The sequence below is a fragment of the Sorex fumeus genome, unplaced genomic scaffold (genome assembly GCF_029834395.1).
Source record: "Sorex fumeus unplaced genomic scaffold, SorFum_2.1 ptg000069l, whole genome shotgun sequence".
NCBI lineage: Eukaryota > Metazoa > Chordata > Mammalia > Eulipotyphla > Soricidae > Sorex > Sorex fumeus.
Genome location: NW_026606126.1, coordinates 1,210,687 through 1,232,668, shown reverse-complemented (window position 1 = coordinate 1,232,668; position 21,982 = coordinate 1,210,687). Strand labels below are relative to the sequence as shown.

Genomic DNA, 21,982 nt, shown 5'->3' with positions numbered 1-21,982 from the left:
TTGCTTTTCGGTTATCCAGTGATCAAATACCCATCCAAATGCCTATTTTTCATCCATGCACATTTTCCACCACCGAACTTCCCAGTACTCCCCCCCACCAACCCTTCCCCTGTCTGTGTGGCATACAATATCAACAATGCTCTCTCTCTACTTTGATTACATTCAATATGTGTCACAGTCCCACCCTTATTATTTGGAATTTTCCTGCCACTACTGAAACCTGCCAAAAAGGCAATGATAAACAATGTGTTTTATACTGCTTGTTATGAATAGCATATGAAGTCACGTGGCCGCAAGAGTGGCCACACACTCCTGAAATTCTAAAATTTTAATAATTAGGGTCAGGAGAGCTCTCCACAATGAGCTACTACTCCCACATCCCTGGGCTTTTCATTGAATTCTGGAAGATGGCGGCCACCAGGATTCCTAGTAGGTAGGTGGAGGGAGAGCACCTGCTCCTGTCTGGAGTAGCCTGATGAAAGTGGTCTATTGCAAAGTCCAGAGGTATCTCTGCAGTGAGCTTCTCAGTTCTGAGATTCATTTGTGTGTCTTTACAATACTTTTTGAAGGAGAAACTATCACTAAACCCATCTTAGCAATGAGAAAATTGAAGAAAAACACCTACCTTTGATATAATTTCTTTTTTACTTGTATGGTTGTGGGGCCACACTAGGCACTGCTTAGGGGTTAATCCTGATTTTTACTGAATAATCACTCTTGATGGTACTCTGGAGACATATAGAATGATTAGGACTGAACCTGGGTTGGCTGCATGCAAGTCAAGTGCTCTACCTGCTGTATTATCTCTCTAGTCCCTGATATAACTTCTGAAATGCTTAAATATAAGAAAAAAGGTTATAATTTATAAATATATTTATATATTTTAAAGACATTAAAACATACAGGAGGTGTGGTTTCAATCCCTGTCACTTGGTACCCTGAGTACCATCAGGAAGGGTACTATCAGGAAGGAACACTGCTAGGTGTTCCCCAAAAAAACAGACATGAAAGATGGGAGACTACCACATTCCACTTATACTTTTTATCTGTTTCTGGAAAACTATTATTTGAATAATACTAAATGAAGGGATTAATAAGCAGAAACTAAATATCACGAGTGTTCAAAGGGGAAACAACAATATTCCTTTGCATATGTGACGAAGAGCCATTAAGAGCAGACCTGAAGAGGTTAGGATTAGCGAAGCAGAGGTACAGGATGCCACATCCAGAGGTGAAGGGGAAGAAGGTTCAGATTGTCAGAAAGACATTCCAGGTTTCATTCCAAGATCCCCGGGAGACCTGACGGAGAGACTCAGACTCTGGACTCAGTGATTCCAAGGCCTACCTAGGCTCCTTTCTGGGGATGTAAGTGGTAAGTTGGTAGGACCCAGGCTCTGTATAGGTTAGATTAGAAAACGGTGGGTAAACCTGAATAGGTGGGCACCTTGCTGTTATCTTTATTTTTTCTGATTATTAAAAAATTTTTTTTAAATGAGTCACCATGAAATTCAGTTACAGACTTACAAACTTTTGTGATTACGTTTCAGTTGTCATGCAATAGAACACCCATCCCTTCACCAGAGCCCATTCACTACCACTAATATTCCCAGTACCCTCCCGCCACCCACCTCCAATGACTCTGTGGCAGGTAAAGTCTCTCTTACTCTATCTCTCCTTTTGGATGTTATGGTTTGCAATACACGTACAAAGCGGCCATCATATTTGGTCCATAGTCTACTTTCAGCATGCATCTCCCATCCCGAGCAAGCACTCCAACCATCATTTACTTAGTGTTCCCTTCTCTATCCCAGCTGCCTTTTCCCCAGCACGTGATGCTGGCTTTCAAGCTCCAAGTGGAGCAATTCTCCTGGCCCTTATCTCTACTATCCTTGGGTGTTAGTCTCCCCTTCTGTTACTTTATATTCCACAAATGAGTGCAGTCATTCTATGACTGTCTCTCTCTCTGACTCATTTCATTTAGCGTGATACTCTCCATGTTGATCCACTTATACGCAAATTTCATGATTTCATATTTCTAACAGCTGAATAGTATACAAATGTCTAGATGGACCAAAGTTTCTTTAAATGCCCAGTCATCTGTTCTCAGGCATTAGGTCTTTTCCCCCCCCAGATTCTGGCTATTGTAAATAGTGCTGCAATAAACATGTAAGTGCAGATGTCATTTCTACTGTATTTTTTGCATCTCTGGAATATATTCCCAGAAGTGGTATTGCTGGGTCAAATGGGAGCTCAATTTATGATATTTTTAGAAACGTTTATATTGTTTTATAAAAAGTCTGGGCCAGTGGGCATTCCCACCAGCAGTGAAGGAAAGTCCCTTCTCACTACATCCACACCAACACCAATTGCTCTTGTTCTTTTGGATGTGTGCCAGTCCCTGTGGTGTGAGGTGGTATCTCAAAGTTGTTTTGCTGTGCATCTCCCTGATGATTAGTGATATAGAGCATTTTCTCATGTGCCTTTTGGCCATTCAGATTTCTTTTCTGAGAAAGTATCTCTTCATTTCATCACCCTATTTATGATTAGATTGGATGTTTTCTTCTTGTAGAGTTCAACCAGTGCCTTATATATCCTTGATATCAACCCGTTATCAGAAGGGTATTGGGTGAATATTCTTTCCATTCTGTAGACTGTATTTGTATTCTGGTCACTATTTCTTTTGAGGTGCAGAAGCTTCTTAGATTAAGCTAGTCCTATTTGTTTATCTCTGTTTGCACTTGCTTGGTCAGTCTTATTTCACCTTTGAAGATACCTTTATCTTCGATGTTGTGAAGGGTTTTGCCAAACTTTTTTTCAGTGTACCCATGGACTCTGGTATAATGTTGAGGCCTTTAATCCATTTTAATCTGACTTTTGTGCATGGTGTTAGGTAGAGGTCTGAGTCCATTTTTCTGCATATAACTGCCCAGTTTTGCCATAACCATTTGTTAAAGAGGCTTTCCTCGGTCCACTTTATATTTCTTGCTCCCTTATCAAAGATTAGATGATCATATATTTAAGGGTGTGTGTAAGGACATTCAACCCTATTCCATTGGTCTGTGGATGTCTTTGTTCTAATACCATGCTGTTTTAGTTAGTACCGTTTTGTAGTACAGTTTGAGGTTGGGGAAGGTGATGCCTCCCATCTTTTTCCTCCAAGAATTGCTTTGGTGGGAGTTTGTTGTTTCATATGTATTTCAGGAACGCTTGGTTAATTTCTTTGAAGACTAACATAAGCGCACTTATAGAGATCACATTGAATCTGTATAATCTGTATAATACTTTGGGGAGTATTGCCATTTTGACAATGTTAATTCTCCCAATCCATGAGCAGGGGATATGTTTCCATTTATTCACATCCTTTTATTTCTTGAAGTAGCATTTTGTAGTTTTCTTTGCACAAGACCTTTGCTCCTTATTTAAGCTGATTCTGAGGTGCTTGATTTTCTGAGTCATGACTGTGAAAAGAAAGTTTTGTTTTTCATATCACTTTCTTCTCTCATATATCAAAGCCATAAACCTTGGGTATAGATTTTATAGTCTGTGACTTTAGTATGCAAGTCTATTTGTTTCTAGGAGCTTCTTGGTAGAGGCTTTAGGATTCACTAAATCTTATAACATGTCATCTTGAAATAGTGAGAGTTTGATTTCTTTCTTTCCTATCTGAATGCCTTTAGTATCTTTTTCTTGACTAACTGCTATGGCAAGAACTTCCAGTACCATATTGAATAAAAGTGGCAAGGGTGGGCGTCCTTGTCTTATCTCTGATCTTAGAGGGGAGGCTTTTATTTTTTATCTATTTTATTTTCTAATTTTTTGTTAGTGAAACACCATGAGGTACAGTTGTAGACGTACAATTTTTTGTGCTTGGGTTTCAGTTATACAATGATTGAGTAACATCCCTCCTCTAGTGCCTATTCTTCACCACCAATGATCCCAGTAGCCCTCCTACCATCCTTCCATCTACCTCATCCCAACCCGCCTCTGTGGCAGGGCATTCCCTTTTGCTGTCTCTCTTATTTTAGATGTTGTGGTTTGAAATAGAGGCATTGAGTGGCAATCGTGTTCGGTCTATAGTCTACTTTCAGCATGCATCTCCCATCCTGGGCGAATCCTCCCAATACCCTTTACTTGGCTTTCCCTTCTCTATCTGAACTGCCTTTTCCCCCAGTGTGTGCCTCCAAGCCATGAAGTTAAACTCCTGGTACTTATTTCAACTATTCCTGGGTATTAGTCTCCTATTTTGTTACTTTATATTCCATAGATGAATGCAATCTTTCTATGTCTGTCCCTCTCTTTCTGACTCATTTCACTTAGCATGATACTTTCCATGTAGAATCACTTGTATGTAAATGTCATGACTTCATCTTTTCTAACAGTATTTCATTGTGTAGATATACCAAAGTTTCTTTAACCAGTCATCTGTTCTCAGGCACTTGGGCTTTTCCCCCCAAATTTTGGCTATTGTAAACAGTGCTGCAATGAACAAACAAGTGCAGATGTGACTTCTACTATACTTTTTTGCATCTCTGGGATATATTCCCAGGAGTGGTACTGCTGGGTCAAAGGGGAGCCCAATTTCTAATTTTTTGAGTAGTGTCCATACTGTTTTCCAGAAGGACCGAACTAGTCTACATTCCCACCAGCAGTGTAGGAGGGTCCCTTTCTCCCCACGTCCATGCCAACACTGGCTGCTTTTGTTCTTTTGGATGTGTGCCAGTCTCTGTGGTTTGAGGTGGTATCTCATAGATGTTTTGATCTGCATCTCTCTGATGATTAGTGACAAAGAGCATTTTTTTTTCATGTGCCTTTTTGACATTCGTATTTCTTCCTTTTGAAAGTTTCTGTTCATTTCATCACCCATTTTCTATTGGGATTGGATGGCTTCTTCTTGTAGATTTCAACCAGTGCCTTGTATATCTTTGATATCAACCCTCTATCAGAAGGGTATTAGGCGACTATCCTTTCCCATTCTGTAGATTACCTTTGTATTTGGGTCATTGTATCTTATGCAGTGCAGAAGCTTTTTAGTTTAAGATAGAAAAAGGATACTTGCATTGGGAAAAGCCTTAATCTAGATCAGGTGAAAAGATGTATTTTTATTATATAAATGCAAGGGTTTGTGTGTATGTGTTTGTGTGTGAATCTTAACATTTTAAAAAACAGCTTTTAAATAACACTTAAAAACAGTTTTGTTGAGAGGTAATTGACATATAATATACTGGACATATATAAACATACCATCTGAACTTTTAAAAGTTTTTTTTTAAGTCATATCTGGCGTTGCTTGGGGTCTACTTCCAGTTCATTGCTTGGAGGTCACTCCTTGCAGAGCCTGGGGGTCCATGCAGTGCTGGGGATTGAACCTCGGCCTCCTGAATGCAAAGTATAACTCAACTGGTTAAGCTATCTCCCTGGTCCAATTTGATACATTTTGATACCTCTAGACATCCATGTGCACTTCCATAATTAAGATAATGAGCATGCCATTATACCATTAGTCTCCTAGTTTTCGTTTCTATTCTTTCCTTTGTAATCACTAGTTGTAATCATTCCTCTGCATATTCCCTCATTCATTTCAAGGCAACTATTGATTTATTTTTTTATCAAATTTTCTAGAACTTTTTATCTGCATTTTGTCTGTATTATCTGGAATCATTATAAAAGCAAGCATATAACATGCCACAAAACTCTTGTTTTTTCTGGCTTCTCTTATTCAACAATTGCTTTGTGATTTTCCCATAACCTGGCATTCAGTAGTTCATTTCTCCTTGTTGATGAGAAGTATTCCATTGTGTGAACATACCACAGTTATTTATTTGCACACGGAATAAAGGATATTTGGATTTTTTCCAGTTTCTGGCAATTTTAGCTAAAACTACTATGACTATTCCATACATATCTTTAAATAGATATATACAGTTGTTTCTCAAGTAAAGTATAGGAGCTCAATGGCTAGATTATTTAGCTTTTTGAAGAAACAAAAACAATTTTGAAAATGGTTATATTGTTTTGCATTTCCATCAGCCACGTATTAGAATTCTGATTCTGCAAATCTTGGTATGGTAAAATTTGTGTGTGTGTGTGTGTGTGTGTGTGTGTGTGTGTGTGTGTGTTAGAGAGAGACACACAGCTATGCTCAAGGTTTACTTCAGGTTCTGCATCCAGAAATTATTCCTTGCAGGGCTCAAGATATCATATGGAGTGCTGGAGATTCATCAAACTTAGGTTGGTCACTTGCAAGGCAAGCACCTTACCCACTGTACTTTTTTTGGCCTGGCCCATCTTCTTGTTTTTATTTATTTATTTGTTTTTAAAATATTTTATTAGTGAAACAACATGAGGTACAGTTGTAGACTTACAATTTTTTGCACTTGGGTTTCAGTTATACAATGATCGAGTACCCATCCCTCCACCAGTGCCCATTCTCCATCTTCAATTATCCCAGCAGGCCTCCCACAACCCCCATGCTCTCTCTCTCCTTTTGGATGCTGTGGTTTACAAAAGAGACATTGAGTGACAATCATGTTTGGTCTATAGTCTACTTTCAGCATGCATCTCCAATCCTGGACGGATCCTCCCAACACACTTTACTTGGTGTTCCTTTCTCTATCTGAACTGCCTTTTCCCCCCAGCATGTGCAGCTGGCCTTCAAGCCATGGAGAGAACCTCCTGGTACTTATCTCGACTATTGTTGGATGTTAGTTTTCTATTTTGTTACTTTAAATTCCACAGATGAATGCAATCTTTCTATGTCTGTCCCTCTCTTTTTATTTATTTATTAATTAATTTATTTATTCATTTATTCCGGAGTTCTGACATCCGTTGACGTTCAAGAATCAGGGACGCTGTCTCGTTTGCCAAGGTGTCAAAAATCAGATGGACTGGTCATGTAATGAGATTTAAAGATGACTGCTGGACTAGAGCTGTTACCTACTGGATTTAATGGGATGTCAAAAGACCACGTGGCCGCCCACCTACCAGATGGTCAGATTTCTTCATCAAGATCGTGAACGATCAGTTTGAGGCTCTTAGTGTTCCTAGAGTGAACAGACGCCACTGAGCTACACTAGCACGCGACAGGGACAAATGGAGACGTTACTGGCACCCACTCGAGCAAATCGACGATTAACGGGAAGTCAAGAGATCAAGTGATTCATTTATTTATTTTATATTAGTAAAACACCATGAGGCACAGTTGTAGACTTACAAACTTTCGTGCTTGGGTTTCAGTTATACAATGATCAAGTACCCATTCCTCCACCAGTGCCCATTCTCCACCACCAATGATCCTAGTAGCCCTTCCACCCCACACCCCATCCCCCTACACTGCCCTGCTTCTGTAGCAGGACATTCCCTTTTGCTCACTCTTTCCTTTAGGTGTTGTAGATTTCATGAGAGGTATTGAGTGCCATTGTTTGATTTATAGTCTACTTTCGCATCCCGAACCAGTCATCCAAACATCTTTTACTTGGTGTTCCCTTCTCTATCTGAGCTGCCTTTTCACCCAGCAAGTTCTGTGGCTTGCAAACCATGAAGTAGACATCCTGGTACGTATCTCAACTATTCTTGGGTGTTTGATTCCCATTCTGTTACTTTATATTCCCCAGATGAGTGCAGTCTTTCTATGTCTGTCCCTCTCTTTCTGACTCATTTCATTTAGCATATTTTCTATGTAGAACCACTTGCATGTAAATTTCATGAGTTCATATTTTCTAACAGCTGCATAGTATTCAATTGTGTAGATGTACCAAGTTTCTTTAACCAGTTATCTGTTCTCGTGAACTCGGGGTTTTTTTTTTTCAGATTTTGGCTATTGTGAACAGTGCAGCAATGAACATAGAAGTGCAGATGTCATTTCGACTGTACTTTTTGGCCTCTCGGGGATATATTCCCAGGAGTTGTGTTGCTGGGTCAAATGGGAGCTCACTTGTCATTTGATCACTTGACATTCTGTTACTCATCGATTTGCTAGAGCAGGCACCAGTAATATCTCCGTTTGTCCCTGTCATGTGCTAGTATAGCCCAATGGTGTCTGCTCATTTTAAGAATACAAAGAGCCTCAAACCGATCATTCAGGGTCTTGATGAAGAAGTCTTGCCACCCACCATCTCGTAGGTGGTGACCACACAATCATTTAACGTCCTGTTGAAGTCAGTCAGTAACGGCTCTAGTCCAACAGTCATTTTAAAATCTCATTACATGTTCAGCCCATCTGATTTTTGATGCCTTGGCAAACAAGACAGTGTCCCTGATTCTTGACCATCAATGGAGGTCTGAACTCTGGATTCTTTCTCTCATTTGAATGAAACGTGATACTCCTAGCATAGCTCTTTCAATTCCTCTTTGGGAGACCCAAATAGCGAATAGCATTCTCATCCTGTTTTCACAGGGCCCAGGTCTCTAAGGAATATGTTAATGCAGGAAAAACAGTGGAATCGAAGAGATGTGTCCGGAGCTGGAGGTTTTCCGTCCTCTTAGCTATTTCTTGGACATTCTTGAAGGCATTTCAATCCACTCTCTTTCTCCTGCACAACTCAGGTGCCAGGTCATTCGTCATGTTGACTTCTTGACCTAGGTACACATAACTGTTGCATTCGGAGATGGTTGTTCCGTTGAGAGCGAATGGAATGTCAGGAATGAGACTGTTTCTCATAAACATTGTCTTCGTCAGATTCAGCTGGAATCCAACATTTCCACATTCACAGTTGAAGTCGGCCAGCATTTGTGCCACTTGGCTAATGTTTGGTGTTACTAGAATGATGTCATCAGCAAAGCGGAGGTGGTGTAGTTGCCGACCATCTATCTTCACTCCCATTTCTTCCCATTCCAGTGATCACATGACGTTCTCGAGGGTGGCACTGAAGTGTTTCGGTGAAACCTTGCCAACTCCTCTCTTGACATCGGTGATCAATTCTTTGTAGAATGGTGAGATCCTGGTATTGAATCTGTAATACAGCTCACAGAGGATCCTGATGTATTGAGTTTGAATGCCCTGATTGGTTAGGACTTCAATGTCTGTTTCTGTCTCAACAGAATCAAAGGCCTTCTTTAAATCAATGGACAAGAGTGGCATCTTAGACAGAGTGGCATCTTGAACTCCCAAGAAACCTCAATGAGCTTGGTTATCATGTGGATATGTTTGATTGTGCTGAATCCTTTTCGGAATCCAGCTTGCTCGCATGATTGTCCTTCATCTAATGTTCTGCCAATCCTATTCAGGATGACTCGAGTGAACAGTTTGTAGATGACAGACAATAGGCAGATAGGGCAATAGTTGCCAATGTTGTGGATGTCTCCCTTCTTGTACAGTAGTACAGTCTTGCTGGTTTTCCACTGGGACGGAACCTTGCATTCAGACAGAGAGCATGTGGAGAGCCAAACCAGTGCATTGATGAGTACTGACAGCAGATTCTTCAGGTGTTCAGGTATGACCTTGTCTGGGCCAGGTGTTGTTTGCTTCCTTTACTGATGAAATGGCGTGTTGGATTTCGGAAGGGATAATGTTGGGAAGGACATATCCTTCCTGCAGAATTTGGTATGTGGGTAGGTGGACGTGGCTATCGAAGATATCTGAGTATAAATCATGGATAATCTTCTCCATTGCCCTCCTGGAGGATGTGATAGATCCATCAGGATGTCAGAGGGCAGTCATCCTGGTCTTGTATTTTGCAAAGGACAGGTGGGCATTGCAAATAGTTTTCCTGGCTTCTACCGCATCTACCAGCACTGCTGCTCTTCTCTCTTTGAGGTCTTCCTTTATCTCTTCTCTGCATTGCTTCATGAACTCAGATGTTTGCTTGCGGTTGCCTGAAGCATGTGCCAAGCCACATTGGCGAATAAGCTCAAGAGTTTTTGAAGACAGGCCTTTTTTACATCTATCTCTCTCGGCGTTCCTCGCACAATCATGGAGGTGTTGAACCAGTTGTTCACATTCCTCATCAATGTTGTCAACGATGGCATCTTCCCATGTTGCAGCAATAGTGTCAAAGAGCTCCCAGTTGGTGGTCATTTTGGGAGTTCTCTTCTTAAACTTTGCAGCCCTTTCTCCCTGCTCCATGACGTAGAATTTTGCACGAAGGAGATGGTGATCCGATCCCATTTGGAATTTTGGGACAACAGTGACATGGGTGGGAAAACCGTCGATTGAATATGATGTGGTCAATTTCATTATGGATCCATCCACTGGGAGACTCCCAAGTCCAGCGTTTAGATTCAGCCTTCTGGAACTGTAAGTTACCATGGATGGTCTTGGTCGACACGATGAACTCAGACAGTCTCTCACCCTGTTCGTTCGTTCCATTCTAGGCCATGGGTCCCAATATGAAGTTCTTTGGCTGATATTCTTGGTCCTATCTTGGCATTAAAATCACCAACAATGATCTTGTAGAAGGTTTAGTCTTCTTTATAGAACTTCTCCAGCTCCATGTAGAACTTCTCAATTCCACCTTCATTATAATGGGAGCTCAATTTCTAATATTTTGAGAATCATCCATACTGTTTTCCAAAAGGGCTGAACCAGTCGGCATTTCCAGCAGCAGTGAAGGTGGGTCCCTTTCTTCTTTACCCTTGCTTCTTTATCGACGAAATGAATGTTGCCACATCCCCGCCAACACTGGTTGCTTATCTTATTTTAGATGTGGGCCAGTCTCTGTGGTGTGAGATGATATCTTATTGTTGTTTTGATCTGCATCTCCCTGGTGATTAGTGATGTAGAACATTTTCTCATGTGCCCTTTTGCCATTCGGATTTTTTCTTTGAAAAAATTTCTGTTCATTTCATTGCCTCCTGCCTTTTTTTTTTTTTTTGCTTTTTAGGTCACACCTGGTGATGCACAGGGGTTACTCTGGACTCTGCACTCAGGAATTACTCCCGGCGATAGGGGACCATATCGGATGCTGGGAATTGAACTCCAGGGGACCATATCGGATGCTGGGAATTGAACCCAGGTTGCCTGAGTGCAAGGCAAATGCCCTACCCTCTGTGCTATCACTCCAGTCCCCTCATTGCCTCATTTTTGGATGAGGTTGGATGTTTTCTTCTTGTGGAATTCAACCAGTACTTTGTATATCCTTGATATCAACCCCTTGTCAGTTGGGTATTGGGTGAATACCCTTTCCCGTTCTGTAGATTGTCTTTGTATTTCGGTCACTATCTTTTGTGGTGCAGAAGCTTTTTTAGTTTAAGATAGTCCCATTTGTTTATCTCTGTTTCCACTTTGTTGGTCAGTGGAGTGTCGTCTTTGAAGACACTGTTAGCCTCAATATCCTGGAGGGTTTTTCCGACCTTGTCTTCAATGTACATTAGGAATTTGGCCTGATGATGATTTCTTTAATCTATTTTAATCTGACTTTTTTGCATGGTGTTAGGTTGAGGTCTAAGCCCATTTTTTTTGCATGTGGTTGTCCATTTATGCCAGCACTTTTTGTTAAAGAGGCTTTCCTTGCTCCACTTTACATTTCTTGCTCCCTTATCAAAGATTAGATGTTCATACATTTGGTGTTGTGTGTACGGATATTCTACCCTATTGCACTGGTCTGCAGCCCTGCCTTTGTTACAGTACCATGTTGTATTAATTATTGCTGCTTTGTAGTAGAGTTTGAGGTTGGGGAAGGCAGTGCCTTCCCACTTCTTTTTCCCAAGAATTGCTTTAGCTATTCGTGGACGTTTGTTGTTCCATAGGAATTTCAGGAGAGCGTGATCTATTTCTTTGAATAATTTCATGGGTATTCTTATTTGGATCGCAATGAATCTGTATAATGCTTTGAGTGTGGCGACGGCTGGGTAGTGGAAGTAGTGTCGAGAGTGGAAGTCTGCCAGTGGGGTATTTATCTGGGTAGGGTGGGTCTCCTGTGCACAATTTGATCCCTGGGTGGTTGATGGAAGCAGACAGGGCAGGGTAGGGTGGGGCTCCTGATTAGAATCCCTTTGTCACCTGTGGTGGTGGGAGCAAGCAGAGAAGCTCTGTCCCTGGGTCCGCCGAGCCTGGAGTCCAAGGTCTCAGAGAGTTCCGCTTATCTTGTTCTGTGGGTCTTCAGTTGTGTGTGGGTCTCGGCCGGAGCTGCCGCGCGGGTCCGGAAAGCATCCTGGAGTGTGGCGACGGCTGGGTAGTGGAAGTAGTGTCCAGGACGCTTTCCGGACCCGCGCGGCCGCAAGCGGCCGCGCAACACATCATGAGACACTAAATACCCATCTTCTGGAATTGTCGTACCATATTTGATAGGGTTCAAATATGGTAACACCTACAAGGGTGATTAGAGGTCACCCCAAAAGCCTCTATCCCTCTCGGAAAGACTGGCAAGCTACTGAGAGTATTCCGCCCGCACGGAAGAGCCTGGCAAGCTATCCGCTGTGTATTCGATATGCCAAAACCAGTAACGACAACTGGTCTCATTCACCTGACCCTGAAGGCTTCACCGAAATGGCAGCACTGAGAAGGATGAGAAAGGAGAGGCCGACAAAATCTCAAGGTCGACCTAGGCTGCCACAACGAAGGAAGACAAAAATGATCGTCTGTACTTTCAATGCACGTACGCTAGCATCAGATGCATCCATCGAGGACCTGATGGTACAAGCACGAATGATCAAGTACGACATCATTGGTCTGAACGAGACAAGAAGGCACGAATCTCACCATGCTGTTTTCGACACTGGAGAAGAATTGTTCCTCGGAACATGCGATAAAAGAGGTGTTGGAGGCGTCGGTGTCCTTGTCAACACAAACTTGGCCAAGAGCATTGATTCATTCGAATGCCTAACAACCCAAATCGGACGTTTACATTTGAATAGATGTGGCTCACTGCCTGCAGTTTCTACGTTGTCTACGCACCAACATCTCATTATGATGAAAGAGAAATCGAGAAGTTCTACATGGAGCTAGAGAAGTTCTATAAAGAAGACCACACCTTCTACAAGATCATTGTGGGTGATTTTAATGCCAAGATAGGACCGAGAAGATCAGCTGAAGAACTTCACATCGGGACCCATGGCCTAGAATGGAACGAACAGGGTGAGAGACTGTCAGAGTTCATCATGTCGACCAAGACCATCCATGGTAACTCACAGTTCCAGAAGGCAGAATCTAAACGATGGACATGGGAGTCTCCCGGTGGACGATTCCACAACGAAATAGACCACATCATATTCAATCGACGGTTTTGCCTGACTGATGTCGCTGTTGTCCCAAAATTTCGAACGGGATCGGACCACCGTCTCCTTCGTGCAAAATTCTACTTCACAGAGCAGGGAGAAAGGGCTGCAAAGTTCAAAAAGAGAACTCCCAGAATGACCACCAACTGGGAACTCTTTGGTACTATTGCGGCAGCATGGGAAGATGCCATTGTTGACAACATTGACGAGGAATACGATCGACTCGTTCAGCACCTCCATGAATGTGCGAGGAACGCCAAGAGAGAGATAGCCACAAAAAGTCGCCTATCTTCGAAAACTCTTGAGCTAATTCACCAGCGTGGTTTGGTGCATGCCTCAGGCAACCGCAAGCTAACATCCGAGCCCGCAAAGCAGTGCAGAGATGCGATCAAGGAAGACCTCAAAGAGAGAAGAGCAGAAGTACTGGTAGATGCGGCAGAAGCCGGGAAAAGTATTCGTAAGGCCCACCTGTCCTTCGCCAACTATAAGACCAAGATGACTGCCCTCCGACGCCCTGATGGATCCATCACATCCTCCAGAATGGCAATGGAGATTATCCATGACTTCTACTCAAATCTCTTCGACAGCCATGTCCACTTGCCAGCATACCAAATTCCACAGGATGGGTATGTTGTTCCCAATGTTCTCCCCTCCGAAATCCGACACGCCATTTCGTTGGTAAAGAAACAAACAGCACCCGGCCCAGACAAGGTCAGACCTGAACACCTGAAGAACCTGCCATCAGTACTCATCAATACACTGGCTCGGCTCTTCACTCGCTACCTGTCTGAATGCAAGGTTCCGTCCCAATGGAAAACCAGCAGAACCGTACTACTGTTCAAGAAGGAAGACATCCATGACATTGGCAACTATCGCCCGATCTGCCTATTGTCTGTCATCTACAAGTTGTTCACTCGAGTCATCCTGAATAGGATTGGCAGAACATTAGATGAAGGACAACCATGCGAGCAAGCAGGGTTCCGCAAAGGATTCAGCACCATCGACCATATCCACACGATAACCAAGCTTATTGAGGTTTCTCGGGAGTTCAAGATGCCGCTCTGCTTAACGTTCATTGATTTAAAGAAGGCCTTTGATTCTGTTGAGACGGAAGCGGTCATTGAAGCCCTAGCCAATCAGGGCGTTCAAGCCCAATACATCAGGATCCTCCGTGAGCTCTATTGCGGATTCACTACCAGGATCTCACCATTCTACAAAGAAGTGATCGTTGATGTCAAGAGAGGGGTGCGGCAGGGTATTACCATTTCACCGAAACTCTTCAGTGCCACCCTCGAGAACATCATGCGACGACTGGAATGGGAAGGAATGGGAGTGAAGATAGATGGTTGGCAATTACACCACCTCCGCTTTGCTGATGACATTGTTTTAATAACACCAAACATCAGCCAAGCAGCACAAATGCTGGCCGACTTTGACCGTGAGTGTGGAAAGGTAGGACTACAGCTGAATCTTACGAAGACAATGTTTATGAGAAACAGCCTTGTTCCTGACGCCCCATTCGCTCTCAATGGAACGACCATCTCCGAATGCAACAGCTATGTGTACCTAGGTCGAGAGGTCAACATGACAAATGACCTGGCACCTGAGCTGCGCAGGAGGAAGAGAGCGGCTTGGAACGCCTTCAAGAACGTCGAAGAAATAGCTAAGAGGACGAAGAACCTTCGGCTCCGGGCACATCTCTTTGATTCCACTGTTCTTCCTGCATTAACATATGCCTCAGAGACCTGGGCCCTACGCAAACAAGATGAGAACGCCATCCAGGTCTCCCAAAGAAGAATAGAAAGAGCTATACTTGGAATATCACGTTTCACTCAAATGAGAGAACGAATCCGGAGTTCTGACATCCGTCGACGATCAAGGATCAGGGACGCTGTCTCATTTGCCAAGGTGTCAAAAATCAGATGGGCTGGTCACGTAATGAGATTTAAAGACGACCGTTGGACTAGAGCTGTTACTGATTGGATTCCATGGGATGTCAAAAGACCGTGTGGCCGCCCACCTACCAGATGGTCAGACTTCTTCGTCAAGATCATGAACGATCGGTTTGAGGCCCTTCATGTTCCCAGAGCGAACAGATGCCATTGGGCTACACTAGCACGCGACAGGGACAAATGGAGACGTTACTGGCGCCCGCTCGAGCAAATCGACGACTAACGGGAAGTTAAGTGATTAAGTGAATGCTTTGAGGGAGTATTGCCATTTTGACAATGTTAATTCATCCTATCCATGAGAAGTGGATATGTTTCCATTTCCTCATGTCCTCTTTTATTTCATGAAGTAGCGTTTTGTAGTTTTCGTTCTAGATATCCTTTACCTCTGTAGTTAGGCTGAATCTGAGAGGTATTTGATTTTCTGGGGCACGATTGTGAATGGGATTTTTTTTGTGTCACTTTCCTCTGTCTCATTATTTGTGTATAGGAAGGCCATGGTTTGGGGGTATTAATTTTATAGCCTGAAATTTTATTGTACAAGTCATTGTTTCTAGGAGTTTCTTGGTAGAGGATTTAGGATTCTCTAGATATAGGAGCATATCATTTATGAATAATGAGAGCTTGATTTCTTCCTTTCCTATATGGATGCCCTTAATATATTTTTTTGGCTTTATCGCTATTGCAAGTACTTCCAGTAATATATTGAACAAAAGTGTTGAGAGTGGGCATCCTGGTCTTGTCCCTAATCTTAGAAGGAAGACTCTTAGTTTTTCCCCATTGATGATAACGCTTGCTGTAGGTTTGTTGTAAATGGCTTTTAGTATATGGAGGAAGTTTCCTTCTAAACCCATTTTGGTGAGTTTTCATCATACACGGGTGTTGGATCTTGTCAAATGCTTTCTCTGTATTATTGATGTGATCATATGGTTTTTATCTTTTCTTTTTTTGATATGATTGATTGTGTTGATTGCTTTCTGAATGTTAAACCATCCTTGCATCCCCAGGATGAAGACCACTTGGTCATAGTGTATGATCTTTTTGATGAGTTGTTGTATACTATTTGCTAATATTTTGTTGAGGATCTTCGCATCTGTGTTCATCAGGGATATTGGTCTATAGTTGTTAGGTTTTTTTTTTTTTTTTTTTTTGGTGGTGGTATGTTTGTTTGCTTTTGGCATTACGGAGATATGTGCCTCATAGTAACTGTTTGGGAGAGTTCCTGTTTTTTCAATTTCCTGGAGGAGTTTGATGAGAACTGGCAACAGGTCCTCTTTAAATGTTTTTTAAAAATTCGCTAGTGAGTCCACCTGGATCTGGGGTTTTGTTTTTGGGAAGACTAATGATAACAGTTTAAATTTCCTTCAAGATTAATGAGTCTATTCAGGCATTCCAAGTCTTCTTGGTTCAGTCTTGGGAGGTTATTGGAATACAGGAATTTATCCATTTCTTGTAAGTTCTCTTGTTTCATGGTATGCAGACTCTCAAAATAGTGTCTGATGATCTTTTGAATTTCTTTGGTTTCTGTTGTGATATCCACCTTCTCACTTCTGATTCGGTTTGTTAGGGTTCTCTTTCTCTCTTTCTTTGTGAATCTTGCTAGTGGTTTATCAATCTTGTTTATTTTCTCAAAATATCAGCTCTAGGTTTCACTGACCTTTTGGATTGTTTTTTTGGTTTCCATATCGTTAATTTCTGCTCTAAATTTTATTATTTCTTTTCTTTGGTTGGATTTGGATTCCTTTTATTGGTCTTCTAAGATCTTGATCTGTGAAGTCAAATTGTTTACGTGAGCCCTTTCTTCCTTCCTTAGGAATGCTTGCAAAGCTATAAATTTTCCTCTTAACATGGCTTTAGCTGAGTCCCGTAGGTTCTGGTAGCCCATGTCTTCATTCTCATTTGTTTCCATGTATCTTTTGATTTCGTCCTTGACTTCCTTCCTGACCCACTCGTCGTTCAACATTGAGTTGTTTAATTTCCAGGTGTTTGACTTGGTTGTCCGTGTACGTGTGTGATTAGCTTCTATCTTCAGTGCAACGTGGTCTGAAAATATTGTGATACTATTTCTATATTCCTGATTCTATTGAGGTGTGTTTTGTGACCTAGCATGTGGTCTATTTTGGAAAATGTTCTGTGTGCACTGGAAAAGAATGTGTATTCTTTCTTTTTGGGGTTTTAGCCATGTATAGGTCTATTTGCCCTCTCCTATTTCTTCCTTTAAAGTCAGTTTTTCCTTGCTGATTTTTGTTCTTCTTGATCTATCCAGAGTTAATAAGGCAGTGTTGAAGTCTCCGACTACTATTGTGTTGCTAGCAATGTCCTCCTTAAAATCTACTAGCAGTTGTTTTATGTATTTAGCTAGTCCCTCATTAGGTGCATATACGCATAAGAGTGTGATTTCTTCCTGTTGTTCTTATCCCTTGATAAATAGAAAATGGCCTTTGCTGTCCCTTCCAATCTTTTTAACCTGAAGTCTATGTTGTCGGATAGTAGTATGGCCACCCCAGCTGTTTTGAGGGAGTTGTTTCCTTGCAGGATATTTTTCCATCCTTTGATTTTGAGTCTGTGTTTGCTCTGACTGTTCAGATGTGTTTCTTGTAGGCAGAAGAATGTTGGTTTCAGTTTATGGATCCATTTTGCCACTCAGTGTCTTTTAATTGGTGCATTGACACCTTGTATTGAGAGAGATTATTGCCCAGGTCTCTGAGGCATATGTTAATGCAGAAAGAACAGTGGAATCAAAGAGATGTGCCCAGAGCCGGAGGTTTTTTGTCCTCTTAGCTATTTCTTTGACACTCTTGAAGGCATTCCAAGCCGCTCTTTTCCTCCTGCACAGCTCGGGTGCCAGGTCATTTGTCATGTTGACTTCTCGACCTAGGTACACATAGCTGTTGCATTCGGAGATGATCGTTCCATTGAAAGCGAATGGGGTGTCAGGAACGAGGCTGTTTCTCATAAACATTGTCTTCGTAAGATTCAACTGTAGTCCAACCTTTCCACACTCATGGTTGAAGTTGGCCAGCATTTGTGCCGCTTGGCTGATGTTTGGTGTTATTAAAACAATGTCATCAGCAAAGCGGAGGTGGTGTAGTTACAGACCATCTACCTTCACTCCCATTCCTTCCCATTCCAGTCGTCGCATGATGCTCTCGAGGATGGCACTGAAGAGTTTCGGTGAAATGGTATCACCCTGATGAATCCCTTTCTTGACATCAATGATTACTTCTTTGTAGAATGGTGAGATCCTGGTAGTGAATCCGTAATACAGCTCACGGAGGATCTTGATGTATTGAGCTTGAAGGCCCTGATTGGCTAGGGCTTCAATGACCGCTTCCGTCTCAACAGAATCAAAGCCTTAAAGACCAACACTACCTCCAGTACCCAGCTGCCGCCACACTCCAGGAAACTTCATGTGGAAGTAATAATATACTTAAAAAACATAAAATGTGTGGGAAAAGGGAATACATTTTTGAATTGTTAAAATGAATTTGCAATTTACTTGCTTTGTATTTAAAAAGGAATATAAGCTTAAAATGTTAGATATAAAATACATTTTACTATCAAGACAAAAATTCTTAGATGAAACAGACAAGAATAAGCAAACTAACCTAAGTGCTACACAAATAACAAAGTACATCAGTAGAAACTGAGAAAAGATCTTCCTCCCATCCAGAAAATAATAAAATTCACAAACACCCAAAATGGCATATAGGAAAATGGCAATTACTTTGTTTATTTCAATTATTTAATTTTTTTAAAGGTAGAATGGTTCAGTTTTATAAACCACCCAGGACAAAGTCCAAACATGAACACACTTGCGACCAAGAGGGAGACAGTGCTCTTGAGGGGCTGGAGGTACACAGGAGGGGGACACAGAATAGCAGACTGACCTGAGGATGTGGCCTGCCTCCCTGACACAGGAAGATGTAGGAGTAAAAAGTTGCTGCTCAAAGTCGTGCAGAAAGCATATCAAAAAATAGGTCTGTAGTCATCCTAAAAATAAAAGGCCATTCCTCAGCTTGGAGGAGTGGCAGATATTATCACATACCAACACCTGAGGTATCTTCGATGTATATATGAAAAATGGCCTGGCAGAAAACAAGGAAGGCAGGTGTGTGGGGGGGTGGTTGGTGGGGGAGGGAGGGCAGGGAGTTTCAGTGAACAGAAAAAGAGGGAGAACTTTTTTTTTTAAAAAAAACCCATGCTTACCCAACTCAGCAGCCAAACAAAGCAAGTCCACGGGGGGCACGGGGGGGGATGGGGAGAAGGGGTTCAGTTCAAAAGTTCTTAAAGTCAGCGTTAAACTCATATAGACCGCAATCTGGGATAACCAACGTCCACCGCTCATTGTACTGAAAAATGTCTGCAGAGACTGGGCATGCCAGCAACTCAATCTCTCCCAGGGCTCACCGAGGGCCACTCTGACAGGAGCTTGTAGGTCAGGCCTCTCCCAGAGTGCTTCCACCGGGGGAATGAGCAGGCTCTGGGCACAGGTGAGCCCACCTGGACAGCTGAGGGCTAAAATCAGCTGGGAATGGGGAACAGAGGCCGGTGGTCTGTCGGGGTACCAAGTGGGTTCTGGTACTGATGCACTCTTTAAGGACCGGGAAGATGAGCCCAAGAGCCAAAGGCAAAGACATTGGTCACAAGTCCACCTCTAAACAGCGTCACAGGGAGCCACAGGGCATGCTGTGTGTGTGGGGGGGGGCAGTGGGGGGAGAGGGAGGGGAAGCATCTCTCTTCCTGTCTCCAGCAGCACCTCTGGTACATCAGGGACTCTTGCAAACCCAGAGGCGGCTGGGAGGCAGAGGACAGTGGGGAAAGAACACAAACACCAAACCCACCAGACCTGTCCTGCCCCTCCAGCCCGTCCAGGTAGCAGACCCTGGGCAGGTCAGTCATAAATTCCTTTGGGATTCAAAAAGAAAAATGGCTTGTCATGATACCATGTTTCTCATAAAAGAACGAGGAGAAACATCTCAGAGAGGAATGGGCAGAATTGAAATGCTCCCAACTGTGGGCTGCTGGGTTCTATGGAAGGGGCTGAGGGCTTACTGGGAAGGGAAGCAGGGAAGAGGGGCAGGGAAGGGTCGGCTGAAGCTCATCCTCGTATGGTTTGGCACTGGAGGAGGAGGAGGAAGGGGTCGTGGGGAGGACGTCTGGCACTGCTCTGTGCTCCCTGTGAGCCGGAGGCCAGGCAGGCTCACACGGGTGCTGCTACTGCTCTCCCGCGAGACGTGCAGGCCAGTCAGATGTCCATCTCGAACTGAGCGTCATCCCAAACTGCATTGCTTCCTGTCATGATTGTTCAAGTTACTCAAAATTGTTGACTTCTACGTTGGAGTCCTCGATTGAGATGCCAGGGCTAGTGACTCCCGGAATACTGGGCAGGTGGCAGGGCGGAGTCTGAGCCATCGGAGAATCGAGACGATCCAAAAGAAACTCGCGATCATAAACGATCCGGGTGCCTCCCGGAGTGGTGGAAGAGAGTCGTCCCCTGCCCCCCGCGTGGTGCAATGGTCCTGAGGTAGCTGCGCCGCATCGCTGATGGCCGCGTGCGCACGGGGATGGCGCGGCTCTGGCTGGGCTGGTGGCCGCTGCCGGCAGCCAAGGACGTGGCTCCGGGCGCGGGCGGGGGGCTTAGTCCGGCGCCTGGGGACGCGGGCGGCGGCGGCGGCGGCGGGCCAGGCGTGCTGCGCTCGCTCCTCGCTCGCTGGATCTTGCTCCCCGGCCCGCTCCGCTCCCCCGCCGCCGCCGGTCCTCCGGCCTCCAGCAGCACCGACAGCGGGAGCGGCGGTGGCGACGGCGGCGGCAGTGGCGGCGACAACGACCACGACCGGAAGCGGCCGAATCAATCATTTAACTTTTTTAAAAGTTCTATAGTCTGAACTCACCATCAAAAGGCAAAGAATGGATCAGAAAACAAAATCCTCCTTGTACATAGCCTTATGCTACGGACGTCAGAGATTAACCACAGCCTTATGCGATGTACAAGAAATCACTTAAACTTCAGTAAGCACAGGCTCAAAGTGAAAGGTTGGAAAATAACGAAATGGCAAATGACAGCCTAGAGAAGTAGGGACATTCCTACTTACACTAGCTAAAACAGATTTCAGACTGAAGAGGCTGATAAGAGATAACCCCAGGAGGCTTCCAAAGACGGCAGAAGGGCAGGTCGGGAGCTTGACAGCCGAAGTCATCTCCTAGGGCCCTCGTGGCCAAGCAGGTGTTGCTGGGCTGGAAGGTGGTGGTTTGTGCACTGTGAGGATATCAACATTCTGGCCATTTCTACAGAAATAAATCGAAGTACTGGCCTTCCCTCAGAGCTGGAAGAACACTAACCCCACTTCTTCTGGGCTCCCAGCTGCTTCTTTGGTGAGACTGCACCACAAGACCCAGCAAAGTCAACCAGGCTGCCTTGGGCTGTCCTACACTGTGGGATGCATCCCACCACCATAGGACAAGACAATTCTGATGGTAGTACCCGCTGCTCTGCAGGTACCTGACACCCACTTGGAAGTTTGCTGTCTGGGGCATTTGACTCATGAAGTCAGCTAGAAGTACCAGACAGTGACAGCCACTGTTGAGGAGAAGAGGGAGAAGGCCAAGATGCATTACCACAAGAAACACCAACTCAGGTGACTACTGAAACAGGTGGAAAAGAACATGGGAAAGATTACAAAGTTTACAGAGGGTCTCAAGACCCATGGACTTCTGGTCTGAGCCCAATAAACTTGACTATTGGTTCTCAAAAAAGTGGAAAAAAGAAAGAAAGAAAGAAAGAAAGAGAAAGAAAGTAATTATTAAGGAACTAATAGATCTAGAAGACTTAACATCATCAATATATAGCTACCAAATGAAGTAGCTATATATATGTATATATA

At 43.5% G+C, this 21,982-nt stretch overlaps 1 pseudogene; it reads right to left on the bottom strand.

Annotated features, from left to right (window-relative positions):
- Positions 1-20,346: 20,346 nt before the first annotated feature.
- On the bottom strand, positions 20,347-21,298 carry LOC130036911 (eukaryotic translation initiation factor 4E-binding protein 2-like; annotated as a pseudogene).
- Between the last annotated feature and the right edge of the window lie 684 nt (positions 21,299-21,982).